General features: G+C 36.1%; 1 protein-coding gene and 1 pseudogene across 2 annotated transcripts in view; both read left to right on the top strand.

Moving 5' to 3' along the window:
• The window catches only part of CNTNAP2 (contactin associated protein 2), a 2,246,749-nt gene that overhangs the window by 139,014 nt on the left and 2,082,545 nt on the right, over window positions 1-25,190 (top strand). The gene's annotated exons all lie outside the window — the stretch shown is intronic.
• Window positions 1,380-14,554, top strand: LOC141580012 (small ribosomal subunit protein mS29 pseudogene; annotated as a pseudogene).

Genomic DNA, 25,190 nt, shown 5'->3' with positions numbered 1-25,190 from the left:
TGCTCAATCCTGTCATTATGGTTATAACAAAATCAGCTATGGATTACCCCTAAAGAAATGGGGGTGGGTGTGTTTCAATAAAACTTTATTTACAAAAATGGATGATGGGCCAGAGTTGCTGACTTCTGGCCTAACATAAAAATCAGTGAAGAACTTGACACTGGTAAGCTCAAGCTTTTGTTCTTTCAGGGTGTTTTAAGCTCATGCCTGATTACCATTATATAGTTTGTGGATCAAGGAGATTTTCTTCTATTTATAGCAGAGCAAGGGAAAGAACACCTACTCTGTGGTCTGTGGTCCTAGATTTTAAGGACGACTCTTTCACTTGTACTGTTGGATTACTTAAAACCTCTGAGCCCTGGTTTCCTCCTTTGCAAAACAAGGTAATGACCCTATATTTAATCCTCACAGATTAAAATGAGAACAAAATGTAAATACCATAAAAATCTGTATTATTGCCTGTAATCCCAGCACTTTGGGAGGCCGAGGCGGGTGGATCACGAGGTCGAGAGATCGAGACCATCCTGGTCAACATGGTGAAACCCCGTCTCTACTAAAAATACAAAAAATTAGCTGGGCATGGTGGCACGTGCCTGTAATCTCAGCTACTCCGGAGGCTGAGGCAGGAGAATTGCCTGAACCCAGGAGGCGGAGATTGCGGTGAGCCGAGATCGCGCCATTGCACTCCAGCCTGGGTAACAAGAGCAAAACTCCGTCTCAAAAAAAAAAAAAAAAAATCTGTATTATTCATACATAAGGAAATCATCATTGGCAACAAAATCAGAAAATATTGGTTCAATCTCCGTATCTGTAAGACCTTGACATTATAACTACATATACATATATGTGTATACATATATATATATATATATATATATATATATGTGTGTGTGTGTTTGTGTGTGTGTGTGTGTATATATATATATATGTTTATATATAATAACAGATTTCAGATTTTAGTACCTTTGAAAAGAAATATTCAGAGTTAAGACAAGTGGCAATGCAAGCTGCAGGTGTCCTATGGGGATACTCATCTGACTTCGGTGCAGTTCAATCGCAGGGTGGTCATTTGGTCTTTTTCTCTACATTTTGAGAGTGCCACAAAACACACTTAAAGAGAACGAGAAAAGAGTTCACTGAATTCATGGCTGGTGGTTAGAGGATGAATTAGAGACAAAAGGAGAAAGGTCATAGGCTGGTCATTTATATGTTTATATATATATATGTTTATATATATATGTTTATATATATGTTTATATATATATGTTTATATATATGTTTATATATATGTTTATATATATGTTTATATATGTTTATATATACGTTTATATATATATGTTTATATATATATATATATATATATATATATATATATATATAGCATTATATATATAATACTGTTGCCCTAATAATTGTCTTGAGTGAAATAGTAATGTATGCAAAGTGCTTGGCTGCATTGCCCAATATACCTTACATGCTCAATAAATACCAGATCATGTTCTTAACGTCTAAAGGCCCATTAAAATTGTCCAGCGCTTCTGACACATAGCGCCTGAAGGGGCAAAATCAAGTTATTCCAAGTCAAGCACAATGCTGGCAATGCTATTTGTGGGCAGGGCAGTCACAACATACTTTTCAAGTAAGCCTCCCAGGGCTGCTTTGCAAATTGTTTAAGAATGGGTATTGGCAATTGTCACGGAGCCCGGTGACTCAGAAGCTGAGTTTTGCGTTCTGAGTTGAGTATCAGGAGAGAGTTTTTTTTCTTCTGTGATTTGGAAGTTACAGTCCCAGACTAAAAGGAAGGCATCTGTTTGATTCTATAGTAACACAAACATAAAGAGACCAGATGAGACGGCATAGCTACCCCAGGGCAGCTTTAAATTAAACTGCAAATGTACTCATCAGCCCTTTGGAGGAACATTTGCCCCTATTTGTTCAGTATGTGCAGCTTGTCCACCAGACCAGGGAATGCTTGGTTATTATGTGATTCCACCCCATTAAATTTCTTCAAGCCACCCAGGAAGGGAAGGGTAGGCAGCAATCAGTTTTCCCTGAATGAAGAAGGATTCAATGAGGGAGAAATGTGCAGCGCAGGTGCAATTCTAACTCATTTCTGAGTAAATATATAGAAAACTTTGTGGTCAGATGTGATTCATCAGAAGGAAAAGCATTCTCTAAAACAGTTAACCTATATTTCAAGCAGAGATTGAGCTTGTGTTTTCCCTGTCTTTTTAAATATTTTATTTTTAGCTTTTAGTGAAATCGGTGGGAATCAACACGGCTGCCAGGTTATGTGGTGTTATTCAAACAGGAACCTTCACCTGGAACACCTGTTATCTGCAACAGTGATGATTAGGATTTGGGCATTTAATAAGGCATGTGTCCTCTGTAGGTTTAAACCCCAGGCTTTCATGTAGACTTGTTTTTGACATGGTGCATTTTTAGATCCTGAATATGGGGACTGTACATACCATCCATTTGGTTCAACCATCGGATACAGGTGTCCATTGAAACTCCCTTCTTCCTCTCACTTTCCATATCAAATAGATACAATTTTCACACTGTTCTTTTTGTCATGTTCATAACCATCATCTCAAAAATTATGACATTTATTGTTTGTAAGGCTTTGTTTTTAATGATTCAAATAGGACTTTTTAAAAATGTTATAAAAAATAGTAACTTAACAAGATTATAGTTGCCATGCATGAATTGAGGAAGGATTCAGTTCCAGATCTTCTGACTCCAAATAACTTTTTAAAAATAGTATCCCCTATTAAAAATGACAAACTTTTACATAAATGAAAACACTTAAAATGGAAGGGTATTGATATAAAGAATGATGTGATATAAGGAACACCAAAAATATATTGTGTAAAAGTTTGCTTCAGTCTATATTTCTATAAGGGAGTATTTCCAAAGCTGAAGATCAAAGGAAACTTACATGTATGTGGTGTGTGTTCACAAATTATATTAAACTCGTGGCTCCCTTCTGGTAAATTGGCAATAGATGAGAAATGTAAATCACATAAGATGCTACATATTGGTTTACATGAGCCTCTGTATCCTCCTAAGAATACATATACACTTAGAATCACAAGATACGATGTAGGCACAATACTAGCTGATTTAGTGTGATTCTATGATTCTTGTTTATAGAACTGGAGGTTTTGCATTTCCCATTCCTACCTAATTCAATCATTCAGATGGCCTGATTTACTTTTAAAGCAATGATTCCCTCCTGGGAGCAATTTTGCTTCCCAGCAAAATTTGGCAATGTCTGGAGGCATTTTCGTTTACCACAAGAGGAGGTTGTGTGCTACTGACATCTTGTACAGGGCCATGGATACTACCAAATATCCTATAATGTACAAGACCGTCCCCCACAACTAAGAAATATCCTACAAAATGTTAGTGGCAACAGTGGAGTTGAATGCAAACATGTTAACCACATTCCTAGAGACTAATATCTGAACAAGAATGCAATTCATTAATTTGCAATGATAGCTAGAACTGTCAAGGGGGCCAGGATAGTCATATTTACTAATGAATATATATATACTCCCTCTGGAAAATCTATACAAAAATCCAAATTAGAACCAGACATTTATTTGCTAAACATAAAGTCAATTCTAGGAAGATAGATAGTCCTTATAGAACTTATCACAACTAAAATCGATCATTTGTGTGATTATATAGATTTTCCTCCTCTTTAAGTCTAAAACGTCTACGGGGACATGGGATATACTTCAATATGCATCGCCTTAACCACAGTATCTAACTGTACTGCCCGGCATATAGTAGGTACTAACAAACATTTATTGAATCCACGAATGAATGGATCTTTAATGTTTCAGTGTACAAATTCGTATTAAACATATAACATGTACAAAGCACGATTTGAAGCATTGGGATTATAAAACATAATAAGACAGTTTCTATGTGTGTGGAGGTTCCTGAATTCTGATGGACAAGATGGACACTACCAGTTACGTCAGGCTGCTGAAGCCATTGCCTGCCCTGCCAACAGGCACCATGGAAGAGCTGAGCCTCAGCAGCCCTGTTAGGTATCATGTGACTCTGTGCCTTTGTCACATTTGAATGGACTGGGGAGAAAGAGTATGAAAGCAGGAACTGGCAGCATCCTATCATCTGAGCTTTAGCAAAAGGATGGACCCTGACAAATCAGATTCCCATGCTTGGGTATTTAAAACTACTAAATGACTGAAGCAGAAGTGTAAAGAGAAGTTGCAAAGATACTATAGTGTATTGAATGGTGATCCCCCGAAAGACATCCAACCCAAAACTCATGAATGTGACCTAATTCGAAAAATGTCTTTGTACTGGTAAGTAAAATATTTAAAGATGAGATCATCCTGGATTAAGTAGATGGGTCATAAATACAATGAGTGTGTCTTTGTACATGAGACAGAAAGGTTTGAACACACAGGAGAGGTTCATATGAATGAAGGCACAGACAGACAGTGAAGTTACGTAGCCACAAACCCATGAAGGCCTGGAGCAGCCAGAAGCTGGAAGAAGGAAGGAAGTACCCTCCCCTGGAGGCTTCAGAGCTCGTGTGGTCCTGCCCACACCTTGATTCTTGAACTTCTGGCTTTCAGAACTGTCAGACATGTGTGTTTCTTTCAGCCTCCGCACTTCGTTATGGAGCCTTAAGAAACTAACACACGTCTAGAAAGAAGAAATCTATAGGAGTAAAAGTCATGAACAGCAGCTTGCAACCACTGAAGCAATATGGAAGAAGCAACTGAATAAACCAAAAGCTTTGCAATAGAGAAATAACACAGTTTGGAGGAAAATACGGAGCTTTGGAGGCGGCCCCAAGCAGTGTGTGCCAGTCGCTTTGTTAGGAGAACTCGAACTCGACTCAGGGTGAGGGACAGTGTCCGTATCCCATGCTGGCACAGGGGTTGTACCGCTGAGGAAAAGGAGTGGAACTCTGATCCTCCAGGAGAGTGCAAGGACACTGCTGAAAGGAATATCAAGGCTTATCTCTAGGATCCGTAAGTTGGACCCTGGGCGTTTTTTACATGTGGGAACGCAGGCACACCAAAGCATTGCTGCTCATCTAGACAACCAGTTTCCATTTGAGAGTCCCAGAGCTATTTCCCACACCAATGAGAATGACCCGGCTAAGCACGGGGACCAGCATGAGGGTCAGCACTACAACATCTTCCCCCAGGATATGAAGACTGTGTTTCTCCATGGCCTTCCTCCTTGCTTTGTGATACAGGTGAAGACGTTCAGTGAAGCTTACCTGGTGGAAAGGAAACCAGCCCTAGAACTTGTGCATTACCTGAAAAACACCAGTGTTGCTTATTCGGCTGTACGATATCTTCCGTATGGGGAGAAGGGAACAGGAAAAAAATCCCGTCTTTGCCATGTTATTCATTTCTGTGCAAAACAGGACTGGATGATACTACATATTCCAGATGCTCATCATTGGGTAAAAAATTGCAGGGAACTTCTACAGTCCAACTACAACAAACAACCCTTTGATCAACTTTTAGAGGCTTCAACCTGGCTGAAGAATTTCAAAACTACAAATGAGCGCTTGCTGAAACAGATAAAAATTCAAGAGAACTATGTCTGGAATAAGAGAAAGCACTGAGAATGGCAGTCCTCTGGGAGAAGTGGTTGAACAGGGCATAACACAGGTGAGGAACACCGCAGATGCGTTGGAATTGTGCTGAAAGAGCTATAGAGGCAAAGTTCTTTGGGTATTTTTCACCTCCTGGTGGCTGTGGATGGAATAAAAGACACATGGAATTGGATCATAGAGAGCAGCTATGCCACTTCTCTAGTTAAGTTCTGGTGTAAAGATACACAGATTCCTGCTCTTGATAATCCTGCTGCTTTGGAAGAAGCATCTTTTCCTGTTTATCTATTATGAAGTCAGGCATACTTGGGTTTTATATATGTTTAATATTACAGGAAACTTTTCATCATTACCTAAGGCCGAAGCATTTTGTAAAGAATTGTAAATGGAAAATTGCAATATAGAGCAGAAAGTTGTAAACAAGTCCAGCATGCCAATGAACTAATGGACTTCCCAAGAGAAACACTTGGTCTGGCTAGAAATTCCATGAAAAGCTTCCTGCATGAACTTATTAAATTATCCCTGCATATCTTGAAAGTTGAGTGGGTACTTTTCAACTGACTAATAAGAGATGAAATGACAAGAAAGAAAAAATTTCAAAAGAGAAAAGATAAAGAAAACCAAAAGCACAGAGGCATGAAATCATGTGGGTTATCATCTTACTATGCAATGGAATCGAGCTATGGGCACATGAGGAAGATAGAGAAGCAAAAGATACTGAAATATTATTGTCAGTAGATTGGCAAGTCCTGTCTCCCACAGACTACTTTTGGCTCCATGATAAGCAGCCTCGTGAGACAACTGATGCGCCTATAGTTTTAGACGGGCTAATGCAATCCCATTCCTATGAGATTGCTTCAAAGTTACTAACTCAAGATATATTTGAAATTTTTCCATTTTGTCCCTTCTGCAGATAGCTGATGTAATTTCCTGCACTTTTCCTGATCTTTTAGACAAAGTATGCATTTGAAATTCTGGATGTCTTGAACTACAGGGAAACAAAGGTCTCTATTCTTTTTTTCTGGAATTTGAATTAATGCCCTTTATGTGGCATCAGTGTGAAAATTACTCAGTAGATGAGAAATCAAAGAAAAAGAAAAATTTAAAATATATATGTGAAAACAATCTACAAAATAGAGATGTTCTATCCAACTCCCTCTAACTGGAAAAATGAAAAAGTGTAGTTTGCATTTAGGTTCTTTTTTTTTTTTTTTTTTTTTTGTAAATATATGATGTATCTAGTCTGTCCTAATCACTGTGCTAGCTCCCTAATACGAAAAGGTAACTAAAAGCACAGCTTCACTCAAACATAAATTATATTTTAGTGTGTTTTGAAGGTATCATTTTGTTTCACAGTATAAGCAAAAAGCAGAAAATAGTGATTGATTAACCTTTTTTTGTGGTGATGCAGAAATCTAATAAATCCAAATTATAGAATGAAATGAAGATAACAAAATTGAAGGAACCAACAATATTTCTGGTTGGTGCCCACTTTTATTACAGTGCTAAAAATAAATATTGACAAGAAAGGGTAGATGAATGCCTTCTTGTTATTTTCCAGCATTGAGAGAGGTTTAGATTAGCACGTTGGGGATAGGAACATTAAGAAGTTGGTAGCCTTCACACATAAGATGAATAAATATAGATCATTATAAATGACTTCAAAAATCTTATCTTCAGAGGTTCTAACTGGGCTTATAATGAAAGGAACAAAGAATGTTAGAAAATATTGGGTCTTCACAGTCTCATAAACAATACTTTCTGAAACCTTCTAAAGAATATTGTGAAATGGATAAAGAACTCTCTGAGAAACTCCTTTTGTTGTTGGATTTTTAAAGTTGTCATAAACCACCTTCTGTACTTAAGCTAAATAATGAATGTTGTTATTTTTTGTTATGTCTAAAATATAAATATTGTTATCAAATATATTACAATACTATGGTATATCACTATTGTAAAATTGTGTCTTGTTAAAACAAAGTTATGTGTTACTTTTGAAAATAAATATGGAATAATATAAATGTTTAGAAACTGATGAGAAATTATTCATCTTTGTCATAAAAGTTTTTCTTACTTTCTTAAAAAATTCATTTACTGAACTGAAATACACATTCATGCACACACACACACATACACATACACACTTTCATACATTGTAATCAGTGTCTGTGAATATAAAATAATATAATCCTGCAATCAGAGATATTTTCATTTTAATAAAGGTTGAGTAACTTCCTACTAAAGAATAAACCTTTTATGGTAGAATTTCAAGCATTGGCAAGTAGATGAGGTAAAGAGGGTACTTGCCTGGCATTTCTGAAATCAATTTGAACTAATTGAACACTTAGCAAAAATATATTGAAATTGAAAGACTCTGATTCTTACCTCAGTCTTAGCTTTTCAGTTATTACCTGTGTGACTTCAGTTAAATTACTTACTTAATTTCCTTAGGTTCCCTTATCTCTAAAAGTGTAAATATATCATAGGGTTCTAGTGAAGATAAAATGAAATAGTATCTATAAAATTTATTAGTACGTAGTGGCTGGTGAATAAAAATGGGACATTCTGGTTTGTTTGTTTTTTTTTTATAAATTGTACTTACCATATGCCTATATGCTTTGTTCCTCTTAGTAATATAGACACCTAAAAGTCCTAAAATAAAAAGTTAAGGAAGAGGAGAAAGAAAAAGTTTACATTAGCATTGCTGCTTGAGTCTCCATAGATGTGAGTATGTTCATCAGGTCTTCCCTGATTGACCAGTCTTTTACTTGATAACTGGTAGATCCGTGAACACATGCCAATTGTGTATAGAATCACGGCAATAGGCACTTAAATGGTCTTGCTAATCGGTGATCTGAAACCTCTGACCTGACTCTTGTATCTTTTGCTTCCGAGGTGGCAGCTGAAAAGGTAAAGCAGAAATGTTTTATAGCTCTGAAGCAAAGTTTGGTCCTCTGATGCTTGCAGACACTATCTACATACCTAGTTCTATTAATTGTATCTGTAACCTTGTCTGTCTCTCCTCCTGGTATGAAATGATTATATGTAGGCAGAGACTTCCTGAACCTGCCAACGCTTTGAATGACTCTTAAAACAGGTTTACTGTGTATGGGAAATCCAAACGAAACTTAGGACACAGAAAAGTGATTCAGGGAAGTACATTTACACTATTTCACTTGACATTAATGGAATTTTAAAAAATGAGATTATGTCATAGAGCACCATATATGTGCTCGCAGAAAGATCAATAGATAAGATAAGGGACCATTTAGGAATAAGTTCCTGAGACATCTGGAATTTTCTCTCAGTGATACCTTTTCCTGTCAGTTAAAGGTAGGTTACAATTTGAAAATGGATAGCATTCTATGTATAAGACTTTTTAGGCCGGGCGCGGTGGCTCACACCCGTAATCCCAGCATTTTGGGAGGCCGAGGTGGGTGGATCACGAGGTCAAGAGATCGAGACCGTCCTGGTCAACATAGTGAAACCCCGTCTCTACTAAAAATACAAAAATTAGCTGGGCATGGTGGCGCGTGCCTGTAATCCTGGCTACTCAGGAGGCTGAGGTAGGAGAATTGCCTGAACTCAGGAGGAAGAGGTTGCAGTGAGCCGAGATCGCACCATTGCACTCCAGCCTGGGTAACAAGAGTGAAACTCCATCTCAAAAAAAAAAAAAAAAAAAAAAAAAAAAGACTTTTGAGTAATAGATACTGTGGCCATACTCTTAAAACACAGAATACTCTAGTAACAGAATATATGAAGTTTTGAAACATCCTAGGGAAGTTTGAACTACACATTGCTGAATTTAGGACTTCTGTCTTTTATGTGGCACAGCTGAATTTGGTACATGATTCTAATGACTAATTTTAATATTAAAGTTTTACATTTTAAATAAAACATGATCTTGAAACTAGAATATCACATCCTCAAATATTTATAAAATGCTTTGTCCTAAGTCCTAGAAATTATTATAAGACATACAGCACTGCCTGAAATCATTTAGATGAACCCAGTGAACATTTATGTAACCATATAATAGGAAACTCGAGTTTTGCTAATACACATTTCTAACTAAGTTGATATTTAAAGTAAATATCACCTAAGTGAACATTTTGTAAGTTCAGAGTCACAATTTATAATTGGGTATTATTGTGAAAACTTAAATAACATCAAATGTGTCTTTGAATGTTTCAATTGAATATTGACTCCTGAATAAGTTACGTAAGAGATCAGATTCCAAATCTCTATTTAATTCAACATTTCTTTATAATAGTAACATCATGGGGGAACAATGAGTGGTTCTGGATTTTTTTTTTTTTTTTTGACAAGGTCTTGCTCTGTGTTGTGCAATTGTGCAATCACAGCTGACTGTACTCTCCACCTCCCACACTCAAGTCTTCTTTCCACCTCAGGCTCCCAAGTAGCTGGGACCACAGGCATAAGCCACTGTGCCTGGCTGGTTCCAGATATTTTTAAAGAAATTAAGATGTATTTATTTGTTTTATTAGCAATCTTTAATTTTATTTAGGAAGTGATTTTCAAAGTAAGGGTGCCAGCAAGGTATGTAATATGAAATATGAGAGAAAAAATTTAAACTTATTTTTAAAAATTTAAACTACAAGCAAATAAATTAAGAAATAATTAAGCTTTAATATATGGATAGACATTGGTGTTTCCACTTCATCAATATGTTACATCATCATATTATTTTATATGTGGTGCCAAGGTTTCTGAGGGAGAAGATAGATTGACTACACACCTATTTTATTTGTCTCTTACATCTTCTAAAATGAAAGATGGCTAAAGAAGATTCCTACACAAATATCTCAGAATGAGTATTACACTAAAAATGCAAACACAATCAACAAGAAAATGACAAGGTTGTTACTTGTACTCCCAATACAAAGTCTTTCTTTGTCACATCGTGAGGTAAAAATCAATGATGATTTTCAAGACATTGACCAGAGATAAAAAATTATCTAGAAAGCAATTTCAAATGTGAATTCACTCACTATTGTTAATAAATCTGACTTTGTATATGTATTATTGATGATTAGCTACTGTTAGTTGTTAGAATAGGAACAATTTGTAGAAATAGAAGCATTATTTTTCAAATCACACATTTTGGGGGAATGCAAACTCAGTTGATAGCATTGCACAATCTAAAATATTTGGAGATGAGTAATGTAGGGGCAAAGTATACTAAAATGACTTCATCTGGTGGCTAAAATAACACCAAAAAATTCATGGAGATTTTATAATTTGTCAATCTCTTTTCAAATATATTATATATTAAATTACATAAATGCTTTAAAAGTTGATGCTATTTTCACCACTATATAAATGACTAAATGAAAATTTTAAAAGATTACAACTTGTCCATGGGCATAATTAATAAATTGAACAACATAACCTGATTTCTGAACTTTTGATTTCAAATTCTGTATTCTTCTAGCTTCTAGTTTTAGTCGTAAACAATCTACTTAGCTAAAACCGAATTTGATTAATCGTCCACCAAGACGCCAAAACTATGCTTTTGTGTTACCTGATGCTCTTCATTTTTATTTTTTGAAAATAATTGAAATTGACAGTAAATTCACCAGTTGTTCAGTGAGATTAACCTTCTTAAAGGATGATCAAAACATGCAATAGAGGGAGCCTGATGGTTTGACTGTTCGATCTATCACTGAACAGGACACAGGAAGGTTGAGTGATAACACCACTCATCACTGATCAGGGACTCATTTGTGCCATCTGGATTAGCAAAGGTTTCCCTTCCATTTCTCTGCTCCCTGCATCCCACAGGCTGTGACTATGATTCTTGTGGTTTCATGGCTTGCCGCTGAGCTGTGTTAGTAACTACTTGACATTTGGTTTCCCAATGATGTTCACCCAATTTTTCTCTAATGTACAGATTCTCTGCAACATTTCTCACAGTAATTTCAGTGCTGTAGATATTTCATGGACATTTATACAAAACTTATATAAATAGTAGATATAAATAAAGTAGCTATAAATAAAGAAGTAATTTACCCTGTAGATATTGACTTAATATATACATGGATATTAATATGTAAAACAATAATCTAAAATGAGTTTGAAAAGAGGTATAATATAAATCTTTAACTAATTAGCCTTGACTATCATAAGCACATTCACATTTCACTTGCTTATAGTCCATGACATGGAAAACTACTCAATCAATACTTATTATACAGAAACATCTGAATCAGGCATAAAGAATTTGGCTAACATCAATCTTTTATGTTGGTGAAAATTGTAAAATTTGTACACCACTGAGAAAACATGTAGAAGGGAACCATTTCATTAAGAAGGGAACCATTTCTAGATAAAGTGTGAATCTTTGGAAAATAAATATTATTTTTCCCTTTGGGAGTGGAAGTGTCAAAATTTACAAGTTAGGGTCAATAATAGACTAGAGTTTACATTGACCAGGTTAAAGTTTTCTTTATTTTTCCGCCTTCCTCCATCCCTTCCTTCTCACTCACTCTCTGTGTGTATGTCTCTGCCTTTCTATCTTTTTCTTTCAGGGAGTTGGAGTTTCCCAAGTGCTTCGTTTATTGGGAAACTCTCTGGTTCATGGGCAGCTGAGTTTCTTAATACAAAGGCTATGTGCTGAGGTGGGGAAAGCATGGGAGATTTGGAATCAGAGAGAGAAAATGTGCTCATTTTAACCCCTAACTAACTTTGTCACTTGGGAGAATTGTCTGCTTTATCTGAGTCTTAATCTGAATCTGAGTTCCTTCCTCTGTAAAACAGGAACAATGATGGCTTCTCTCTCTCTCTCTCTCTCTCTCTCTCTCTCTCTCTCTCTCTCTCCCCTTACTTCTGATGTTTCACTGATTGTACGTAAAACCTCCATCATAAGAACTGAGTTCAATCAACTTGTTGGTGACTGTACAAAGCTAGACAGCGGTAAATTCATCGAGGTACATTCTACTTAGTTACGCTAAGTCTTTGCAATAGAAACTTCTGCAGAGACCAGTCTACCCTTTTTTGTTGTCTTTAGGGCAATTTACCAAACCATTAAGAACTTTGCTTTTCTCAACACATCATTCTTCATACTCAGTCAGAATGTTCTTTCCAAAACAAAAATGTGATTTTGCCACTCCCTGTTAAAAAACCCCTGAATGGCTTCCTATCATTCCTGAGACAACAGCCCAAATTCTGAATGCAACTTCAAGGGCCTTTCTTGTCTGGCCTCATCTGACCCGGACAGAAACAGAGCCATGATTCATGAACCTTCCTCTGTTTGCCTCCCTGACTGTGGAAAGTGATTGTCCTTCAGTCTTGACTTAACCCAGGGCATTTCCTTAAATCTATATGCAATAATCAGAATATAGGGCTGAGCACAGTGGCTCATGCCTGTAATCCCAGCACTTTGGGAGGCTGAGGCAGGTGGATCACCTGATGTCAGGGAGTGTTTGAGACCAGCCTGACCAACATAGAGAAACACTGTCTCTACTAAAATACAAAAAAAAGTAGCCAGGAGTGGTGATATATGCCTCTAATCCCAACTACTTGGATGGGGGGACTGAGGCAGGAAAATCACTTGAACCCAGGAGGTGCCGGTTGCAGTGAGCTGAGACTGCACCATTGCACTCCAGCCTGGGCAACAAGGGCGAAAAATCAAAAACAAAGCAAATGAACAAACACAGATCCCCAGAAAACCAGATAATAAGAGCATCCCTCCAGAGCAAACAGAACAACCTTAGTAAGAAGAGCAAGTATTGCTAAGAGTCATCTAAAAGTAAGTGCAAAATAAATGTGAATTTAAAGAAAAAGCAAATAAGGTAGAAGGGGAAATTTCTGTTGTTACCACCTTATTCTAAAGAACAAAATGTTTTTAAATTATTTTTTCTGCCTTTTATAAGCTAACAATATCTGGTCTTTCTGGGGAGTGGGAAGGAGGGATGACTCATACTGCTGAAATTCACATGAGATCAATTTGTGTGCTATAAGATCAATTTAATAATTTACATTGGAAATATCTCTTCAAAGTAGGTGTCCCCACTGGGACATTAAATTAGCATTAGAAGGCTTGCTTGGCAAATATTGAGGCTGACTTAGGCAGGTGCTGAGAGGCAGATAAGCCTGCTGAACTTAACAGGTTGCCTGTAGGGGCAACTTCTCCTTAGTGTTCTGAAGACATATTATAATTTTTCCCCCCACAATTCTTGTTTGAAAAGATATGAGCTTATTTTCCAACCCTTTCTTACCTTCATATTGACCTCAGGATAAAGCTGAATGCTGCAGGGAGGGAGCTTTCAACAGAGGCTCATCTTTTCTTAAGGCTTGTGACTTCTAATCATAAGCTTCCAACTAAGCAAAGTATGCTTATATACACAGATACTGCCTAGATGGAGATAATATGTTTAGATATATTTGACCACATAGAGTTTGTATGGCAAGAATCTCAAACAAAGTAATGTTCAAGTTTACTAGAAATTTACTGCTTAGATAAAAGTTCCTGTTCATACAGAAAGGACCAAAAGATATCTCATTTGAGGCTTGGAAGTCTAGCTTTGTGTTAAAAATAACTGTTATCTTACCTGGAAAAAGACATCTCTACATGTTTTGTAAATGCTACATCTGCATAAGTAGAAGTATCAAAATAGTTGTCTTCAAAAATTTAAGTTTGTATTGATTTTTCTCTTACCTCTTAAAATTATACTTAAGCAAGTCATAAAGAACTTGTTTTGGGCAAGGAGCAGAGGCCCACACCTGCAATTTCAGGATTTGGGGATGCCTAGGTGGGAGGATTGCTTGAGACTAGGAGTCTGAGACCAGCCTGCTGAGTCAAGCTTTGTTCCCCAGGCTGGAGGGCAGTGGTGCACTCTAGGCTCATTGCAACCACCGCCTCCCAGGTTCAAGAGATTCTCCTACCTCAGCCTCCAGAGTAGCTTGAATTACAGATACCCACTCCCACCTTGGTTAATTTTTGTATTTTTAGTAGAGACAGTGTTTCAACATTTTGGCCAGGCTGATCTTGAACTTCTGACCTCAAGTGATCCACCTGCCTCAGCCTCCCAAAGTGCTGGGATTGCAGGCCTGAGCCACAGTGCCTGGCAAACTGATACATCTTTTTCCATAGGTTTGACCACTCCCTCAGACAAATGAGAACAAATGTAACGTCTGAAGAAATGGCTGCTTATTTCCATTGACCTTGGTGCATAGTTTCTCTCTTCTCCTTAGACAAAGAGTAAACTTAAATGAACAAAGTTAAGAAGGCATATTTTATGTTTATAAAGCATTGATTCATGGTACAAAACATAATTTTTCTTGGAGAAACCGAAGATATTTAAAATGTAGAATGCAAAGAGTTACACTGAGCTACATACCTTCTTTTAATCCATTTCATGGGAATTAATAGACAAAATATTGACTGTTTATGTTTAATTTTTCCTCCGCCTTAATGGATTTTTCTGTCATGATTATTATTTTCCTTTAAAATTTTGAATGAAATTATTTTAAAAGTGCTGTACCTAAGTGTGTTTTTACTAATTTTCATAATTCACCATTGTGCTATAAAATCACCAGGTACAAGTCAAATGAAGCCCTGCTGTCTGCACGGGTACTCTTTATTAAATATGAGCAATTTCAGCCTTCAGCAAAAGATCATTTACATTCCAAATCATATTTAAAATTTATCCTCCTTCTAATTTACTCTTTCATCAGGAAAATAAAAATTTCACACGTACTATCTGTTTTACCAAAAAATAAATTTTATCGTAGGAAATTATCTCATTTTGTATTCTAGAGCAGAAACATATGAAGGTGAGATGAATCCTTGTACAAAATATTTTTCTGTCAAACATTCTGAAACATTGTCAATTTCATTATTTAAATATTTCCAATATTTATTTTGTGTTTGGCAATAAACATGGAGCTAATACAACCACTTTTCACTTATGCTTGGTTATTATTAGTTTAACAAATGAAAACTTTAAAATCATATCACTTGGAAGATTGCTGGCAGAATAAGGAAAAATAAGAATTTTATCTATTGTATACATGATAAGTTTAAAGTATCAAACTATAATAATTAGTAATTACATACGTAACCTAATGATGTATGGCTCACATCCTTCATCCCAGGATTTTGGGAGGCCACAGTGGGAGGGTTGCTTGAGAGCAGGAGTCCAGGACCTGCCTGAGCAACACAGGGCAGCACGCCCCCAGACCAGGGTAACTTTTTATGGCTTCATTTCCAAAACCAGCATGACAGTGAACCTTAGATGTTAGTCAGTTCAATTCTACTTGAACATGAATCCCCTCTTAACCTTCAGTTTAGTGCATGCTTTCCTAACTTCAGTCACAGAGAGCAAATAAATTCCAGAGTACTTCCATGAGGACAGAATTCAGAAATAGTTCTTCAAGGTACTGTCTTCTTAAGCTGGTTCTTTAAAAAGCTTATCTGCCAATTCACAATTTTCAAGCAGAGCAAAGCTGTTTCTATACCGGTGTTAATTATTTATTAAAATGCAGTGAAAACACTTTATATTCCAATTAAATTGTCATTAATTACTTGTGAACTAAAACTTGAGATGTTTAGTTTTTTGCTTCTTTCTGAGAAAATATATTTGTATCACCATCTTTGAAGTCAGTTGTACTGCAAAAAGCATGTATTTTGAAATCAGAAAAAACTAGGTCGAAAGTATGTGTGTTTTCTTGGGTAAGTTACTTAAACACTCTGAACCTCAAGTTTTTAATTTATCACATAAGAAGTTCAGACTAATGAACTGAGTTTATCTGCATGTTTAAATTAAACATATAGTATCCCTATGTTTCCCCAAATCTACTCAAATGTTTTCATTGCTGTATCAATGCCAAGAATATCATCACAGTATAGCAAAATATTGGAGTAAAGTAGCTGAGATTTGTTTTATTGATATGTATTGGTTGCCTTAGCTTCAAAAGCTGTTTTTCCTATAATGCCATAATTTCTTTTTCACACTGAGGCAACAGAAATTGCAGTAGAGTTCCCTTGCCAAGTACAAAATGTTTCATTTCATTCTGCTTTTCTCCATTTCCCAGAATCAGTTACATCAATTAGAATCTAACTATACTAAGATAAAAAATAATGAATATGTTTGTGAAATAAATACTTGACAATAAAGCCTTAAGATTTTTCTAGGAAATAAGTTTATGAAACTTCAGAGAAGAGGAGAATATTTCCTAATAAAAAATAGAAATCATATAAAAAAGTCTTCCGTCTTTTAATACTGCAAACCAGGTGCCTGAAAACTGCATCCCATGGGCCACATGAAGCCAGGTGCTCTTTTGTATAGCCCTTGATTTTTAAATTTCTAAATGATTGAAAGAATAAAAGGAGGATAATATTTCATGATGCATGAAAACTATATGAAATTCATGTTTGAGTGCCAATAAGGTGTATTGGCACACAGCCATCGTCATTTGTTTATTTATTGTCTATATTATCTTGAGAGAGTTGAGTGGTGGCCACAGAAGCCATATGTGTCCAATAAAACCTAAAATACTTGCTACTTAGACCTTTACAGAAAAAGTTTGCTGTCCCATGCTCAATAAACAGCTGACAGCAGGGAAGTTATCAAATCTCAACACCTGCTTAACTACTTCACACATAGGTCTGCACCAAATGAGTAGCAACAGAAAGAATAGATTTAAAAAATTAAAATTATTTTCCCATTATTGAAAGAACCAGATATCTATAATTTTTAAAAAGCCAATAGACTTATACATAAGATCTATGACATAAAACTACTAGAAAAACTTGTGAACATCTATGAGGTATAGGTCTGGGAAATTATTTTTTTGAATTTGACCCCAAAAGCATAAGCTATAACAGTAAAGATAGACACGAGATTACATCGAAATAAAAAGTTGTGCACCTAAAAAACAACAACTTGAAGGGACAGCCCTATGGATTTGGAAAGATTTGCAAGCCACACGTCTGAAAAGAGGCTAATTTCCCAAATATATAAGAAACTGAAACAAATATCTAGAAAGAAACCAAATAATTTGATTAGAAGATGGGCAAAGGAGCTAAACAAACATTTATGCAAAAGAAGACACAAAATGACCAAAAGGTATATGAAAAAATGCTCAGTATTGTTAATTATCAGAGAATGCAAACGAAAACCACAATGAGATATCACCTCTGTCCTGTTAAAATGACTGTTGTCCCTTTCCTCTGTCCATGTGTTCTCATCGCTCAGCTCCCACTTAGAAGTGAGAACATGAGATGCTTCGTTTGCTGTTCCTGCATTAGTTTGCTGAGGATAATGGCTTACAGATCTGTCTGTGACTCTGCAAAAGACATGATCTTGTTCTTTTTGATAGGTGCAGCAAACCATCCTGGCATGTTTACCTCTGTAACAAACCTGCACATCCTGCACATTTACCACAGATTTAAAATATAAATTTTTAAAACAATGAGCGTTACCAAAAAGAAACAAGAGGACAAGTATTGGTGAGAATGTGGAGAGAAGAACTCCTAACTCACTGTTGATGGGAATGTAAATTAGTACAACCATAATACCAAACAGTATAGAGGTTCCTCAAATACTTAAAATAGAACCACCAGGCTGGGCGCAGGGGCTCACACCTGTAATCCCAGCACTTTGAGAGGCTGATGTGGGTGGATCACTTGGGATCAGGAGTTCAAGACCTGCCTGGCAAAGACAGTGAAACTCCATCTCTACAAAAAATGCAAAAAATTAGCTGAGTGTGGTAGTGGGTGCCTGTAATCCCAGCTACTTGGAAGGCTGAGGTACTAAAATTGCTTGAACCCAAAAGGCGTAGGTTGCAATGAGCAGAGATCTTGCCATTGTACTCCAGCCTAGGTGACAAGAATAAAACTGCATCTCAAAAAAAAAAAAAAAAAAAATCTACCATACCATTGAGCAATCCCATTACTGGGTATACACTGGGAATGGAAATCAGCATGTTGGAGAAATATCTGCACCCCATGTTTATTGCAGCATTATTGTTAGTAGCCAAGTTATGGAATCAACCTATGTGTCCATGAAGGAATGAATAAAGAAAATGTGGTATATGTACATGATGGAAAGCTATTCAGCTTTTCTAAAAAGTTGTCATTTGCGACAATATAGAGGAAATTGGAAAACATTTCGCTAACTAACATAAATTAGGAACAGAAAACCAAATACATTATACTCTCACATATATGTGGAATCTGAAACAATCACATGGAAAGAAGCAGAGAGTAGAATGGTGGTTATTGCTGGGGGAGAGCGGAATCAGGAGATGATGGTCAAGGGTACAAAGCGGTAATTACACAAGAGAAATACATTATTCTTTAGGATATATTGTATAGTACAGTGAATACAGTAAAGAACATATTGTATACTTCAAAATCACTAAGAATATAAATTTCAAATGTCCTCATCATAAAATATGGTATTTAAGATGTTGAACATGTTGATTAGCTTGATTTAATTATTCCACATTGTATTCACAAATTATAACATCAGTTTGTGTCCCATGAACATATACAGCTATAATTTATCAATTTAAAATTTTAAAAAATGAATGAAATAAAATTGGGTTCAAATGAAACAGTGAAAATTCTTCATATAGATTAGAAGCACAATAACTTCATTTTAAAATGTATAATGTCATGAACCTAGAAATTTCCAGAAAAAAATTTATATTTATGAGACTATATCCAGTGAAAACTCTGTTGGATATTTTTTTCTGGAGTTGTTCAGTTTCAGATCTGAATCAATTATCTTTTATCACATTTAATAAAAATGGATAAGAAAATCACTCTGTATAATTAATAGTTTGACCTAGGCTTCTATAATGGTTTATTGATTGTTTCAAGTCCAGAGCTGGCTAGCCACATGAAAATACCACTCTCATGGAAAACCTGTTTATAATGAAGGATGCTTCTGAAAAAATATACACTATTGTATCTTGACAGATCATTAACATTCAGTAACTAAGTGCACTAGTACGTTTGACTTACAGACCATGAATTTTCCCTTAGGAGACAGTAACTTCGAGTCTATCCCATTCATCTCTGTTAAGCGTGCATCTGATTGAAGATGCAACCCAAACAGGCTGTGTGTGAGCAACAAGCCTGTTTATTTACTCCAGCATGAGCAGGCTGAGTCTGAAAAAGGAGTCATCATGGAGGTGGGGGGCAGAGCAAGCTTTATAGGCTGGGGGCAGCAAGTGGAGAGTTACAGCTCAGGGTTGGTTGGTGTTGACTCAGTGGGTTGGTGGGTTGGCTGGAACAGGAACCTGTTGTCCTTCTTTGTGGTTTTCTTATTGTTTCAGACTTTCAGGCTCCAGGAAGCCATCTGGAGGCATTTGTGCAGGATACAGAGTTCGTAATGGCTTGACAACAGTGCTGCCATCTTGCAAGGACTTAACAGTCTCCTCTAGAACTTTGACAAATAGAGGTATATATGGTTTGGGATGCTCTCATTTAATTTTGCATTGTTATTTTATGTTTGGTTTGCTTAGTGCTTGCTGGGTTTTTTTGGATTCCTCTAAATTACCTAATTTGAAAAATACCTGTTAACGTACCCTCAGAAACTAGAAAAAATAATTTCTAAACAATTTAAAAGGTAAAAAATATCAACATGGAGACATTTCATAATGTAAGCTTGTTCTTTTTTTTTTTTTTTTTTTTTTAATAAAGCCTTTTCCCTAATCATTTTAAAAAGTGGAAGTGTAGGGGCTGTCTTTCAAAATTTCCACATACAAGCCACCAAAAAGTTGTTTTAGAAAGGGTGCTGATGGCAGTTTCTGAAAAGATTTCTGTGACACCTTTGATAAGAGTGAAAAAAAATCAGCCCTGTAAGAAATTTGTCTTCATTCACTCCTGCACTCTCCAGACTGGGCTTTCCCTTCTGGCTAGTGATTAGAGCTGAGGGACAACTCAACAGAATCACAAAGTGGAGAAGTTCTTTGTAAATTCGAGTTAATGGTTTTGTAAATTTAGTGCCTTAAGCAAAATTGAATTAAACAGTCAGTCATTCATCTTAAGCATCCATAAAAATTTAAAGCTTCACTATATGGCCAGAACCAAGAAATTCAAATAACTTTTACGAAGGCCTACCCAGCCAGACTGTGCAAGGGATTAATGAGATGAAAGGATATTTGGACTCTGCCCTTTGGGAAAGGTACCCTGGAAGAAGAGAGGATGCTAACAGGCTAACTACCCCTTCAGAAGGGTGGACCACATAGTCAGCCAGTATCAGTTGGCCCAGATCCAAAGTTTTCTCCTTATGGAAACCTGGTGTGGTTGTTAGGTTAACTAATGCAACGATACATGATTAACATACTTGTCAGTGCCCTGTATTTATATAATTGAGATCTTACATAATTGAGATACTTTCACTTACGCCATTGGTTTACATTTTAATTGATAATGATGATTTTACTTTTGAGTTTATCATTACAGACTTTTATTTTTTGATTACTATTCAGAATCGAAGGCTGAACCCTAGAGAATTAAACTCACTTGAGATTGAAGTAGTCATCATTTCATAGTTTATGTATTTATCCATGTTTTGAGTTAATTCTAGAAAGTTATCAATCATATTGAGATGTGATATAGCAATTTGTTTTTTAAGTACAATTTGAGGACTCTAAGTCATTAAAATCGTAATTTAATTTTTATTTGCCAAAGAATTTGTAACTGAAACTTCCATTAAGAGATTATATGGTTTTATTTACTACTTTTAGCCATTAAGCAATTAATTATAAAATATACGGATTTTATTTTTTCATCTACATATACAAAATTACCATCAAGATGAAAGCAATTGAGTTGACTGCATTCTCAGTTAAATAATTCCAAATTTAAGTAGACACAGAAAGTTATAAGTTTACATCTAAAAATAAACAATGCGGTCAGTCATAATCTCTGTGTTTTAGCCAACAATATGGAACATGTACTATGAGTCAGTCCCTGTACTGAAGATAGAAAAATGAATTTGACAGTCTGGTATAAGATCCAGGACTGTTATTTGTATTGCCAGCCTCAGGGAGAGAGAAAATGGATTTGTAAGTTAGAGGCGCAAAACTTGTTGTTTTTTTTTTTTTTGTTTTTGTTTTTGTTTTTGTTTTTTTTTATTTTTCCTGCAAAAGCATGTATTCAGGGTGCAGGTGGTGGTTCTACACTTCTAGTTTTCTAGGCTGGCTGATCTTTATAACAATGGTCATAAAGATATTTGTAAATAAGCACCATGCCTCAAATTTAGGTTGGGAATTGTTCTCCCAGAGTATTCAAATTTTTAGGAGATTAGATAAAATAATTAAAATCTAAAATATGCGATAATCTAAATAGATACCATAACCCCATTCTTCCATTAAAATATATAATATTCTTGCTAATAAAAGAAAAAAATGTTTTGATGGATTTTCCTACCTTTTAAAAATAAATACATAACATTTTGCCTATTTTTAAAAGATATTGGTTACATGAGTCTTGTAGATCTAGCTCAGTTGTTCCCATTCCAGAAAGTTTAGAATTATTATCCTGAAAGCAGACACAAGTTTTAAAAATGAAAACAAAAAAAGCTTACTCATGCCCTTTGCAGGGACATGGATGAAGCTGGAAACCATCATTCTCAGCAAACTGAAGTAAAAGTGTTTTAATCCCTGAGCTATAATTACTGTCAATCATAGTAATGATTGAATACTATTTCCATCATTTGTTCATTGTAACACTTCCAAATACTCATAGATGATATATAGAAAAACATTTTAAATTGAACTGAAAACCAAACACTGAATATTCTCACTCATAAGTGGGTGTTGAACAATGAGAACACATTGACACAGGGAGGGGAACATCACACACCAGGGCTTGTTGGGGGCAGTGGGGTGCTAGGGGAGGGATAGCAGGGAGTAAGGGGATTGGGGAGGGATAACATTAGGAGAAATACCTAATGTAGATTACGGGGGATGGATGCAGTAAACTACCATGGCACGTGTATACCTATGTAACAAACCTGCACATGTACCCCAAAACTTACCAAGTATAATAATATAAAATAAATGCACATAAATGATTTCATTTTCCCCTATTAAATGTTTTTGCTGTAGAATGCTTGACAGAGCAAAGTGAAGCTGTCCTCACAGGATTAGAAAGAATTCTAGACAGAAATGTACATATGAATAAGCATTAGTCAGGCTGCATTTTGACCCACTTCGTTGTTATCCAAGTCAGCACTAGATACTGACCAATTGCATCCCCATTGCTCCTATAGATAGGATTCTGATGTGAGATAGGTAGGGTCTCTGATGTTGGAATCACAAGGCTTTTTAGGAATTACTTAAGCAGATCCTAAATTCCAGCAGAACACCTGACCCTCGACCAGTTTAAAGACACCCACAGAGGAACCCAGTCACATGAGAATAGTTTCTTTATCTCCCCATTGACCTCACCCCACACTCTTCAACCAATTAATGATCTCCATGCTTTGGCCTCCTTCAAAGCCTGTAAAAACCCTACTTTCAGACTCTCCTGGGTGATGAGTTTGAGGTTTCCTCCTGCCTCCTCCTTGGCTACCCTACAAGTAAACCCCCTTCTTTGCTGCAACCTGGTGTCTCATGTACTGACTTGTTGAGCATCAGGCAACAGATATATTAGAGTTACAAAAGCAGGAGTTTTCTCTTGGGGATTTAGAGAGCTCCAGGCTTTTCTAATTTCAGGTAGCAGATTTCAGGAGGTTGGATTCCTAATGTTCTATCATGACATTGAGGAAATATGCTGCCTAATAAATTTTTGGATATTGGTTATTGCATGGTTGTCCCAACACCCAGGACAACACACATTTTTGCTTTGTCCTGGTAATTAACAATGCAAACAATATAAATTAATTTGGCCACATATTGTAGTATAAATAATAAAGCTGCAAATAATGGCCTGTTTGTCACCCTGTCACATAAATCTAAAGTACCAAGATCCAGATGAGATGAAAATGTACACAATTTAAAAATTATATATATATATATATATGAAAGCTTAATTTTCAGATTTTCAGAAAGCTAAAAAGTTCTTATTTTTAAAAAATAGATCAGCTAAGTACTGAGTTCTTTTGAATAAAGATTATAGCAGGTATTATATCTCTCTTTCCCTCTCTCTCTCTCTTTGTTATTCTAATATTAATAGAAACAATAGAATAGTATTTCTTTTATATTACTTTTCAAGGAGATAGTAAATGCCAAGAAGTAAAAGTATTTTAATTCCTGAGCTATGATTTCTGTTCAGTCATAGTAATGATTGAACATTATTTCCACCATTAACATACCAAAAGGAAGCAATGATCCTTCTATGATATAAGGAAAGGAAACTATTGGTTTTCTTACAGAAAACAGGAGGTAGAGTCAGAGAAGAACAGGGCAAGGAAGGACAAGAGAAAAAGACAGTCTGGGACTTTGTGAGGAGCCACTATTTGCCAGTTGAATGTGGTTTTTGTTTGTTTTGTTTGCTATTATTAGTTATTGTTCTGTGTCTCTTTAGGAATCTTCAATCTTCAGTCTATACAGCTCACAGTGCTTGGAGTGAGAGGGTTTTCTTATAGAAGACTATGCACTCAAGCATAAAAAAGGATGTACAGTAGCTCAGCTCAAGAAACAGAAGATATCATTAGTAAATAAATCAGCCCCACACCCTGAAAAGCCTTAGGAAAGTTTGAAAAGGATTTGACATGTATCATCTATAAAATTGCAGTAACTGCAGGGTCTCAAGGCAATTTTGCCTAAACTTCTGATGGACGGAGGGACACAAGGTTGCACAGCTTTCTGTCCAGATGTGGGGCTATCAGGGAATTTGGAGTTTAGCTTTGTTTGTTTGTTCCCTAGTTCATCAATTTATGTTTCACAAAATCTACCCGAATGTGTGATCTACTGTGAATATGTTTGATGTATGTTTTTGAAAGCATATTCAACACTGGAGAAAGTAGATTACACAGTTCTGCTCTTGGACAATTCTGGTCCAGCACTGTAGGTGGTGAATATAAGAGTGATAAGGATGTGATCTCTTACAGAAGAATGATGTGTTAATTAATATGAGGAATGGAAGAACACACCCTTGACAGGCAGTCTGAATTGAGTTTGGAGGCTAGCGCCTCCAGCTGAGCTCAAATTTACTTACCTTTTAGTTTCCTTGGAATATAGATGATATGCACTACTTCAGAATTCCATTGTGAATATTGAAATAAATACTACAGCCAGGTGCAGTGGCTCACTCCTGTAATCCCAGCACTTTGGGAGGCCCAGGCGAGTGGATCACTTGAAGTCAGGAGTTTGAGACCAGACCAGCCTGGCCAACATGGTGAAACCCCATCTCTACTAAAAATACAAAATGGGCCAGGTGTGGTGGCGCATGCCTGTAATCAAGCTACTTGGGAGGCTGTGGCAGGAGAGTTGCTTGGACCCAGGAGGCAAAGGTTGCAGTGAGCTGAGATCATGTCACTGAACTCCAACCTGGGCTACAAGAGCAAAACTCTGTCTTAAAAAACAAAGCACAAACAAAAAAATATATAGAAATAATAGGCTCAGTGTTCTTAGCAAATTCCTTTGT

Source organism: Saimiri boliviensis, chromosome 10, assembly GCF_048565385.1.
Source record: "Saimiri boliviensis isolate mSaiBol1 chromosome 10, mSaiBol1.pri, whole genome shotgun sequence".
NCBI classification, from domain to species: Eukaryota; Metazoa; Chordata; class Mammalia; order Primates; family Cebidae; genus Saimiri; species Saimiri boliviensis.
The sequence above is the reverse complement of the archived record's forward strand: the minus strand, read 5'-3'. Positions and strand labels throughout refer to the sequence as shown.